This window comes from Entelurus aequoreus, unplaced genomic scaffold (assembly GCF_033978785.1).
Source record: "Entelurus aequoreus isolate RoL-2023_Sb unplaced genomic scaffold, RoL_Eaeq_v1.1 HiC_scaffold_112, whole genome shotgun sequence".
Classification (NCBI taxonomy): Eukaryota; Metazoa; Chordata; class Actinopteri; order Syngnathiformes; family Syngnathidae; genus Entelurus; species Entelurus aequoreus.
In genome coordinates, this window is record NW_026908044.1 from 35,057 (window position 1) to 47,130 (window position 12,074).

Genomic DNA, 12,074 nt, shown 5'->3' on the forward strand with positions numbered 1-12,074 from the left:
ACACATTAAGAGTGTTACTAAAACGGCCTTCTTTCATCTCCGTAATATCGCTAAAATTCGTTCCATTTTGTCCACAAGCGATGCTGAGATCATTATCCATGCGTTCGTTACGTCTCGTCTTGATTACTGTAACGTATTATTTTCGGGTCTCCCTATGTCTAGCATTAAAAGATTACAGATGGTACAAAATGCGGCTGCTAGACTTTTGACAAAAACAAGAAAGTTTGATCATATTACGCCTATACTGTATATACCTTTATATACATATATACCTATATATATATACCTATACTGGCTCACTTGCACTGGCTTCCTGTGCACTTAAGATGCGACTTTAAGGTTTTACTACTTACGTATAAAATACTACACGGTCAAGCTCCTGCCTATCTTGCCGATTGTATTGTACCATATGTCCCGACAAGAAATCTGCGTTCAAAGAACTCCGGCTTATTAGTGATTCCCAGAGCCAAAAAAAAGTCTGCGGGCTATAGAGCGTTTTTTATTGGGGCTCCAGTACTCTGGAATGCCCTCCCGGTAAAAGTTAGAGATGCTACCTCAGTAGAAGCATTTAAGTCTCATCTTAAAACTCATTTGTATACTCTAGCCTTTAAATAGACCCCCCTTTTTTAGACCAGTTGATTTGCCGTTTCTTTTCTTTTCTTTTCTACTCTGCTCCCAACCCGGGTTGGACCGCTAGCCTGTTCATCAGATGGGGACATCTCTACGCTGCTGACCCGTCTCCACTCGGGATGATTCCTGCTGGCCCCACCATAGACTGGACTTTCGCTGATGTGTTGGACTTTCACAATATTATGTTAGACCCACTCGACATCCATTGCTTTCGGTCTCCCCTAGAGGGGGGGGAGGGGGGGAGGGGGGGGGGGGGGGGGTTACCCACATATGCGGTCCTCTCCAAGGTTTCTCATAGTCATTCACATTGACGTCCCAATGGGGTGAGTTTTCCTTGCCCGAATGTGGGCTCTGTACCGAGGATGTCGTTGTGGCTTGTACAACCCTTTGAGACACTTGTGATTTAGGGCTATATAAATAAACATTGATTGATTGATTGATTGATTGCTATATATGCCTGTTCACCTGTCTCTGAGTGGCAGCCTGGCACACCTGCTTGCAGCTGCCAATCAGGCTGCTATATATGCCTGTTCACCTGTCCCTGAGTGGCAGCCTGGCACACCTGCTTGCACTTGCCAATCAGGCTACTATATATGCCTGTTCACCTGTCTCTGAGTGGCAGCCTGGCACACCTGCTTGCAGCTGCCAATCAGGCTGCTAAATATGCCTGTTCACCTGTCTCTGAGTGGCAGCCTGGCACACCTGCTTGCAGCTGCCCATCAGGCTGCTATATATGCCTGTTCACCTGTCTCTGAGTGGCAGCCTGGCACACCTGCTTGCAGCTGCCAATCAGGCTGCTATATATGCCTGTTCCTCAGGGCTGGAGGATTATGTTGGCAACTGGCATGGCTGCAGTAGTTGTGACCCCAAGATGCAGGAACCAGGAGTGTGAGGATCAGGTTAGTCTTTTAATACTCAAAACAGAGAAGGAAGCAGTCGTGCATGTAAGGTTCTTATATCTGATATCACATACGACCTCCCTCTTGTTACCTGGACAACAACACTTGTCACACCTGGTGAAAGACCTTCCTCTTGTTACCTGGACAACAACACTTGTCACACCTGGTGAAAGACCTCCCTCTTGTTACCTGGACAACAACACTTGTCACACCTGGTGAAAGACCTCCCTCTTGTTACCTGGACAACAACCTGTGGCTTTGGATGACATCACAAATATTTCAGCTATTATCAGAGCTCAAATCATCTCCTGACAGCCCCAGGGCCTCGTTACACCGTGGTGATGGTTACTGGTTTCAATGGTGCTGGTTACACCATGGTGCTGGTTACACCATGGTGATGGTTACACCATGGTGATGGTTACTGGTTTCAATGGTGCTGGTTACACCGTGGTGATGGTTACTGGTTTCAATGGTGCTGGTTACACCATGGTGATGGTTACACCATGGTGATGGTTACTGGTTTCAATGGTGCTGGTTACACCGTGGTGATGGTTACTGGTTTCAATGGTGCTGGTTACACCATGGTGATGGTTACTGGTTTCAATGGTGCTGGTTACACCGTGGTGATGGTTACTGGTTTCAATGGTGCTGGTTACACCGTGGTGATGGTTACTGGTTTCAATGGTGCTGGTTACACCATGGTGATGGTTACTGGTTTCAATGGGGCTGGTTACACCATGGTGATGGTTACTGGTTTCAATGGTTTCAACAGCACTTATTTTTATTATCAGCCTGACCTAAGCCTAAAGTTTGTGTTAAATAAGCAGTGCATTTCTCACCTAGGCCTTCAGTCATGTCCTACTTAGTCCCATTTCACCTCTCCAAATACCATCATTGGTGTCACCACTTGCACACTACTGGAGATACTATACACAAACACACTACTGGAGATACTATACACAAACACACTACTGGAGATACTATACACAAACACACTTACACACTACTGGAGATACTATACACAAACACACTTACACACTACTGGAGATACTATACACAAACACACTACTGGAGATACTATACACAAACACACTACTGGAGATACTATACACAAACACACTACTGGAGATACTATACACAAACACACTTACACACTACTGGAGATACTATACACAAACACACTTACACACTACTGGAGATACTATACACAAACACACTACTGGAGATACTATACACAAACACACTACTGGAGATACTATACACAAACACACTTACACACTACTGGAGATACTATACACAAACACACTTACACACTACTGGAGATACTATACACAAACACACTTACACACTACTGGAGATACTATACACAAACACACTACTGGAGATACTATACACAAACACACTACTGGAGATACTATACACAAACACACTTACACACTACTGGAGATACTATACACAAACACACTTACACACTACTGGAGATACTATACACAAACACACTTACACACTACTGGAGATACTATACACAAACACACTACTGGAGATACTATACACAAACACACTACTGGAGATACTATACACAAACACACTTACACACTACTGGAGATACTATACACAAACACACTTACACACTACTGGAGATACTATACACAAACACACTTACACAGTACTGGAGATACTATACACAAACACACTTACACACTACTGGAGATACTATACACAAACACACTTACCCACTACTGGAGATACTATACACAAACACACTACTGGAGATACTATACACAAACACACTACTGGAGATACTATACACAAACACACTTACACACTACTGGAGATACTATACACAAACACACTACTGGAGATACTATACACAAACACACTACTGGAGATACTATACACAAACACACTACTGGAGATACTATACACAAACACACTTACACACTACTGGAGATACTATACACAAACACACTTACACACTACTGGAGATACTATACACAAACACACTTACACACTACTGGAGATACTATACACAAACACACTTACACACTACTGGAGATACTATACACAAACACACTTACACACTACTGGAGATACTATACACAAACACACTTACACACTACTGGAGATACTATACACAAACACACTTACACACTACTGGAGATACTATAGACAAACACACTACTGGAGATACTATACACAAACACACTTACACACTACTGGAGATACTATACACAAACACACTTACACACTACTGGAGATACTATACACAAACACACTACTGGAGATACTATACACAAACACACTACTGGAGATACTATACACAAACACACTTACACACTACTGGAGATACTATACACAAACACACTTACACACTACTGGAGATACTATACACAAACACACTTACACACTACTGGAGATACTATACACAAACACACTTACACAGTACTGAAGATACTATACACAAACACACTTACACAGTACTGGAGATACTATACACAAACACACTTACACACTACTGGAGATACTATACACAAACACACTTACACACTACTGGAGATACTATACACAAACACACTTACACACTACTGGAGATACTATACACAAACACACTACTGGAGATACTATACACAAACACACTTACACACTACTGGAGATACTATACACAAACACACTTACACACTACTGGAGATACTATACACAAACACACTTACACACTACTGGAGATACTATACACAAACACACTTACACACTACTGGAGATACTATACACAAACACACTTACACACTACTGGAGATACTATACACAAACACACTTACACACTACTGGAGATACTATACACAAACACACTTACACACTACTGAAGATACTATACACAAACACACTTACACAGTACTGGAGATACTATACACAAACACACTTACACACTACTGGAGATACTATACACAAACACACTACTGGAGATACTATACACAAACACACTTACACACTACTGGAGATACTATACACAAACACACTTACACACTACTGGAGATACTATACACAAACACACTTACACACTACTGGAGATACTATACACAAACACACTACTGGAGATACTATACACAAACACACTTACACACTACTGGAGATACTATACACAAACACACTTACACACTACTGGAGATACTATACACAAACACATTACTGGAGATACTATACACAAACACACTTACACACTACTGAAGATACTATACACAAACACACTTACACAGTACTGGAGATACTATACACAAACACACTTACACACTACTGGAGATACTATACACAAACACACTTGCCCCATCAGGGCAGCAAATAAGGCCATCCCTCGTGGCTTCCGCCGTGGGTATATACCCAAACTGGGACGGGGATTGTTACACACACTACGATGAATGACTGCATGCTGAACCCGGCGAAGAGGCAGCCTCAAAAGCATGGGGATGGATGGGAGAAAACATTCCAAGGCCTCGACTTCACCCACTAGCAGAATGACCTGGAAGACCTTCAATGGCCTCACAGGCAGAAGCTCCAGACCAACACAATGTCCTGTATCAGCCAATTCAATTGCTGAACAACTTCTTGCAAATGGCCGATTCACGGACACTGTAAAAGACCACACTCCTTTCGTCAAGCAAGAGCTCCTTCCGTCAAGCAAGAAACCACAAAAACCTCTGGCAAGACCCAGGAGCAGACGGCCCCATGTCGACACCCTTCACATCTGAAGAGCTCTCCACTGCCATCGGACAACTGAAGAGCAGGAAAGGCCAGGGGCCAGACAACATCCCACCAGAATTCTCTATGTAAAAGCGCTTTGAGTCACTAGAGAAAAGTGCTATATAAATATAAATCACTTCACATCACTTCTTGCTACACTGTGGCCAAAAAAGTCAGAACTGGCTCAAGGAGTTTTATACTTCCTGCCTCAACAGGCTAGCAATACCCAAGATCTGGCGAAGGGCAACAATCATTGCCTTACCAAAACCCAACAAACCAACGGACAACCCCAAGAACTACCAATCTCACTTCTCTGCGTCTCATTCAAGGTCCTGGAGCGACTCCTCCTGGCCCGCCTGGACCCCACCAGAGACCCCCCAACTACCTGACCAACAAGCATGACTCCGTCGCGGACACAGCACGGTCCACCAAATCGTAAAGCTGACGAACGACATCGAAGACAGCTTCAAAACACGTCACAAAGCGGGCGTTGTTCTGGTGGACCTCGCTGCGGCTTATGACACCGTCTGGCACCAGGGCCTTATCTTGAAACTCCTCTGGAGTGTTCCAGACTGCCATCTAGTACGGTTTATATGCACAATCCTCTCCAACTGCAGCTTCATACTGAAGACAAGCGATGGACAGGCCAGCCGCCCACGGCACCTCAAAAATGGAGTCCCCCAAGGATCAGTACTGGCTCCATTGCTCTTCAACCTATACATCAGCGATCTGCCCTCCACAACATCAAGGCAGTACAGATACCTCACCCTCTTACATTCACACAGAAACTGGTCAACAGTAGAGGAGCCCCTAACCTCAGACATGTCACAAATAGCAGGGTACCTGAAAACATGGAGACTTAAACTGAGTGTTGTGAAAACAACCTCAACCTCAACCCCAACACCCTCCCCCCACCACATCCCACCTCCCCGGATTGTAAATAATCAAATGTATATACTTGTTCTTATGCTTTCTGAACTCACTATGTTCTCTGCTCGCTGTACATATCCTACCAAGTCACACCTACTCTGTTTCAATGTCCATTTCTCAGATGATACAATTGTTGATGACTGAAGTGCTGATATCAACCAAACCTAACCCCCCAGCCCCAACCCCAAAGTATGGCAAGGGAAGGGCCAATAAGAAGAGTTCCTTGTGCCAGGTAAGCAAGCATACATACATACATACATGCATACATACATACATACATACATACATACATACATACATACATACATACATGCATACATACGTGCGTGCGTGCGTGCGTGCGTGCGTACGTACATACATACATACATACATACATACATACATACATACATACATACATACATACATACATACATACATACATACATGCATGCATGCATGCATGCATGCATACATACATACATACATACATACATACATACATACATGCATGCATGCATGCATGCATGCATGCATGTATACATACATGCATACATACATACATACATACATACATACATACATACATACATACATACATACATGCGTACGTACGTGCGTGCGTGCGTGCGTACATACATACATACATACATACATACATACATACATGCATGCATGCATACATGCATGCATGCATACATACATACATACATACATACATACATACATGCATGCATGTATACATACATACATACATACATACATACATACATACATGTGTTATATCGCACTCTCAATAATCCAAACTCATCACTATTGCAGTAAAAAGCAGCATTCAATAAACCAAAACATCAAAGCAGGGAGATATATAGTGAAGTGGTTCTAATACATTGGAGACATCACACTTCATCAAGTCATCATTGCTCCAAAGCTCATGAGGATTTTGGCAAAATGAGGCTAATACGTTTATTTTTGTGTATTTTCTGACACATATTTCACCGCCTGTTGATCACTAAACACTGCAGGAGTCTCTAGGTTGTGTGCATCAAAACTATTATTATGTATACTACTTTGACAAAATATTATTATACATACTACTTTGACAAAATATTATTATATACACTACTTTGACAAAGTATTATTATATATACTACGTTGACAAAGTATTACTATGTATACTACAAACCCCGTTTCCATATGAGTTGGGAAATGGTGTTAGATGTAAATATAAACGGAATACAATGATTTGCAAATCCTTTTCAAGCCATATTCAGTTGAATATGCTACAAAGACAACATATTTCATGTTCAAACTCATAAACTTTTTTTTTTTTGCAAATAATAATTAACTTAGCCAGGGCCTGCCCGTGGCATAGGCTGTATAGGCAAATGCTAAGGGCGCCGACCATCAGGGGGCGCCACGCCAGTGCCACAAATGTTGGAGAAAAAAAAAAAGTTGGTACTATTATTTCTAAATGCAAAAAATAATCCCACGTTAATTAAAATGCAAAGTAAAGCCTATTTAATAGAAATATTATTTGTTACAACATTACGCCCCCCCTCCCTTCCCGTATCATGACTCTTTTTGGACGTCACCACAAATGTCAAAACGGCCAAAACTGTCAGGTGCTCAGGGGAAAAAAAGAGAAAAGAAGAGGAGGAGAAACGAGAAAAAGACAAAGGTAGCAGGTATACGAGTAACGTTAGCCTACATTAAATTATTTGTCTGTTACAGAATGTGATAATAACCTGGCTTTTTAGCATTAAGCTAATGTTACATGATTCGGCAATTGCTAATCAATAAATAGCTAGTTCTGTTTTAACGTCGGGTTAATATTGTGGAGGGGGCTAAATTGTTATGGAAAATAATAATGTAACGTTAGGTAATTCCAGTACTCCCACCTTACATTCCTCAGGGACATTTGTATTAGATCTTTTAAGCAGGTGTTTTTTGTTGACATTGTTATTGCCTTCTGGTTAGCTAATGTTTGCCCTGCAGGTAATAGTCACTTTTCCACCCCTTTATATATTAGGTATAGTTGTAAGCCTAGTTGTTAAAGTGCACATCATTAATGTTAATTAAGCAATATCACATGAGAGGGAATGCTGTTTTTTAATTTGAGCACTGCTGTGATTCGGTTAAAGATAATCATAACATAACATTCTCATATAATATGTTAATTTGCTTTCTTTAAGTAAAAAAAAGGTCAAAGACAAAGCTATTCGGTTTCTTGTGAGTATATACACTTCATTGCCGATGTGGGGGGGCGCCACCTAAAATCTTGCCTAGGGCGCCAGATTGGTTAGGGCCAGGCCTGAACTTAGCTGCAACACGTGACAAAGTAGTTGGGAAAGGGCATGTTCACCACTGTGTTACATGGCCTTTCCTTTTAACAACACTCAGTAAATGATTGGGAACTGAGGAAACTAATTATTGAAGCTTTGAAAGTGGAATTCTTTCCCATTCTTGCTTGATGTACAGCTTCAGTTGTTCAGCAGTCCGGGGTCTCCCTTCTGCTATTTTAGGCTTCATAATGCACCACACATTTTCCATGGGAGACAGGTCTGGACTGCAGGCGGGCCAGGAAAGTACCCGCACTCTTTTTTTACGAAGCCACATTGATGTAACACGTGCTGAATGTGGCTTGGCATTGTCTTGCTGAAATAAGCAGGGGCGTCCATGAAAAAGACGGCGCTTGGATGGCAACATATGTTGTTCCAAAAGCTGTATGTACCTTTCAGCATTAGTGGTGCCTTCACAGATGTGTAAGTTACCCATGTCTTGGCCACTAATACACCCCCATACCATCACACATGCTGCCTTTTACACTTTGCGTCTATAACAGTCTGGATGGTTCTTTTCGTCTTTGGTCTGGATGACACGATGTCGAATATTTCCAAAAACAATTTGAAATGTGGACTCGTCAGACCACAGAACACTTTTCCACTTTGCATGAGTCCATCTTAGATGATCTCGGGCCCAGAGAAGCCGGCGGCGTTTCTGGGTGTTGTTGATAAATGGCTTTGGCTTTACATAGTAGAGCTTTAACTTGCACTTACAGATGTAGCGACCAACTGTATTTAGTGACAGTGGTTTTCTGAAGTGTTCCTGAGCCCATGTGGTGATATCCTTTAGAGATTGATGTCGCTTTTTGATACAGTGCCGTCTGAGGGATGGAAGGTCACGCTCATTCAATGTTGGTTTCCGGCCATGCTGCTTACGTGCAGTGATTTCTCCACATTCTCTCAACCCTTTGATGATATTACGGAGCGTAGATGGTGAAATCCCTCAATTCCTTGCAATAGCTGATTGAGAAAGGTTGTTCTTAAACTTTTCAACAATTTGCTCAGGCATTTGTTGACAAAGTGGTGACCCTCGCCCCATCCTTGTTTGTGAATGGCTGAGCATTTCATGGAATCTACTTTTATACCCAATCATGGCACCCACCTGTTCCCAATTAGCCTGCACACCTGTGGGATGTTCCAAATAAGTGTTTGATGAGCATTCCTCAACTTTATCAGTATTTATTGCCACCTTTCCCAACTTCTTTGTCACGTGTTGCTGCCATCAAATTATAAAGTTAATGATTATTTGCACAAAAAAAATGTTTATGAGTTAGAACATGAAATATGTTGTCTTTGTAGCATATTCAACTGAATATGGCTTGAAAAGGATTTGCAAATCATTGTATTCCGTTTATATTTACATCTAACACCATTTCCCAACTCATATGGAAACAAGGTTTGTAGTTTACTAAGTATTTTTTAAATACTGCTATCATATCTGCTGATTCTGTCCAAAAAATGGATACAGATAAAAGAAGACCGATACACATCAAAATGCCAAATATCAGTGCCGATAATTAGTCGATCGCTAATAGAAGATGATGCAACTCCCCCAACAGAATGTCTTGTGATCAAGGTGCTACTTGCTGGGCCAGGAGATGTTTCTATGGCAGACTGAGAGGAACACAAATAAATGTGATGATCTTGGTGATGTTTCTATGGCGGACTGAGAGGAACACAAATAAATGTGATGATCTTGGTGATGTTTCTATGGCAGACTGAGAGGAACACAAATAAATGTGATGATCTTGGTGATGTTTCTATGGCGGACTGAGAGGAACACAAATAAATGTGATGATCTTGGTGATGTTTCTATGGCAGACTGAGAGGAACACCAATAAATGTGATGATCTTGGTGATGTTTCTATGGCTGACTGAGAGGAACACAAATAAATGTGATGATCTTGGTGATGTTTCTATGGCAGACTGAGAGGAACACAAATAAATGTGATGATCTTGGTGATGTTTCTATGGGTGCTCAGGACAGATTCTGGGTGAGGGAGTCTTGCATCATCTCTGCCAGCCAATGAGACGTCATGACGTGGAGAGGGCGTGTCCTAGCAACAGTGGAGTCAAAATGAAGGGGGGGATGTTTCTTCCTGGACCCATCATGACGGCGCTCCTTGTCTTTGGCGGGACACCTGAGCCGGGTTGTCATGGTGACCGCGATAACAGGAACCGATAGCGGACATCCTGGTCATCGCAGACGTGTCACCTGAGCTAAAAGCGCAATTCCACTCATTCAATCATGCCTCCTCCCTCCTCTCTCCTCCCTCCATTAGCAATGCTTTTGTTTCCCACACGGTGAGGTCACCCACGTAGCGTGGGAAGACAACATGGATGCAGCATCATGCAGGAGAGGAGGACCAGCCCGTGTCCATCACCTCCCTGCGTGGATGCAGCATCATGCAGGAGAGGAGGACCAGCCCGTGTCCATCACCTCCCTGCGTGGATGCAGCATCATGCAGGAGAGGAGGACCAGCCCGTGTCCATCACCTCCCTGCGTGGATGCACCATCATGCAGGAGAGGAGGACCAGCCCGTGTCCATCACCTCCCTGCGTGGATGCACCATCATGCAGGAGAGGAGGACCAGCCCGTGTCCATCACCTCCCTGCGTGGATGCAGCATCATGCAGGAGAGGAGGACCAGCCCGTGTCCATCACCTCCCTGCGTGGATGAAGGAGTGGAGCTAGCTTACCGGCTGTAGGATGACAAGGGCGCCTTCTCTCGCTGAGGTGGATGCAGGGGCTGAGGGGAGGCTGAGGGGGGGCTGGGGAGGGGGGACGAGGGGGTGGGGGGCCTGGGGGGGGACAAAGGAGGAGGACAAAGGGTAAAAAAAAAAAGGGAGGCGGGGTGAGGACGAGCAGCAATGTCGGCGGTTTAAAGAAAAAAGAATCCCTTGTGTGTGTTCTGCTGGGAGGAAGTATTTGATCCTGCAGCGAGGAACACTGCTGTGGACTGAAGACACGCACTGCCTCCGCCTCTTCCTCCTCCTCCTCTTCCTCTCTGCACAGCAGCTGTTGTCCAGGAGAAGTACAAGCCCACTCCCACTCACTAAAATACAAGCCCACTCCCACTCACAAAGGCCCTCACCACACCCCCTCCCCCCCTGACTCCCCCACATATATCGCCTGTTTGCTGTGAAAGTGCATCACGCTGATGCTGGACACGCGTGGAGGCGATGTTGTGTGGTGGAGGCGATGTTGTGTGGTGGAGGCGATGTTGTGTGGTGGAGGCGATGTTGTGTGGTGGAGGCGATGTTGTGTGGTGGAGGCGATGTGTGGTGGAGGCGATGTGTGGTGGAGACTATGTTGTGTGGTGGAGGCGATGTTGTGTGGTGGAGGCGATGTTGTGTGGTGGAGGCGATGTTGTGTGGTGGAGGCTATGTTGTGTGGTGGAGGCGATGTTGTGTGGTGGAGGCGATGTTGTGTGGTGGAGGCTATGTTGCCAACCTGTGTGGGTGTGAAAGTCACATGACCGACAAACTATCAAATTGAGAGTGATCAATATTTCCCTGGGAGCGCGTCACAAACACGCAAAATATTTTAAAGTTTGGTT

General features: G+C 43.7%; 1 long non-coding RNA gene across 1 annotated transcript in view; it reads right to left on the reverse strand.

The window, feature by feature from the left end:
- LOC133645459 (uncharacterized) overlaps nt 1–11,541 on the reverse strand; it is a 39,570-nt gene extending 28,029 nt beyond the window's left edge. Inside the window, exon 1 of the long non-coding RNA XR_009825121.1 lies at nt 11,215–11,541. This is a non-coding gene — a long non-coding RNA (uncharacterized LOC133645459). The remainder of the gene's footprint in view (nt 1–11,214) is intronic.
- Nucleotides 11,542–12,074: the final 533 nt, after the last annotated feature.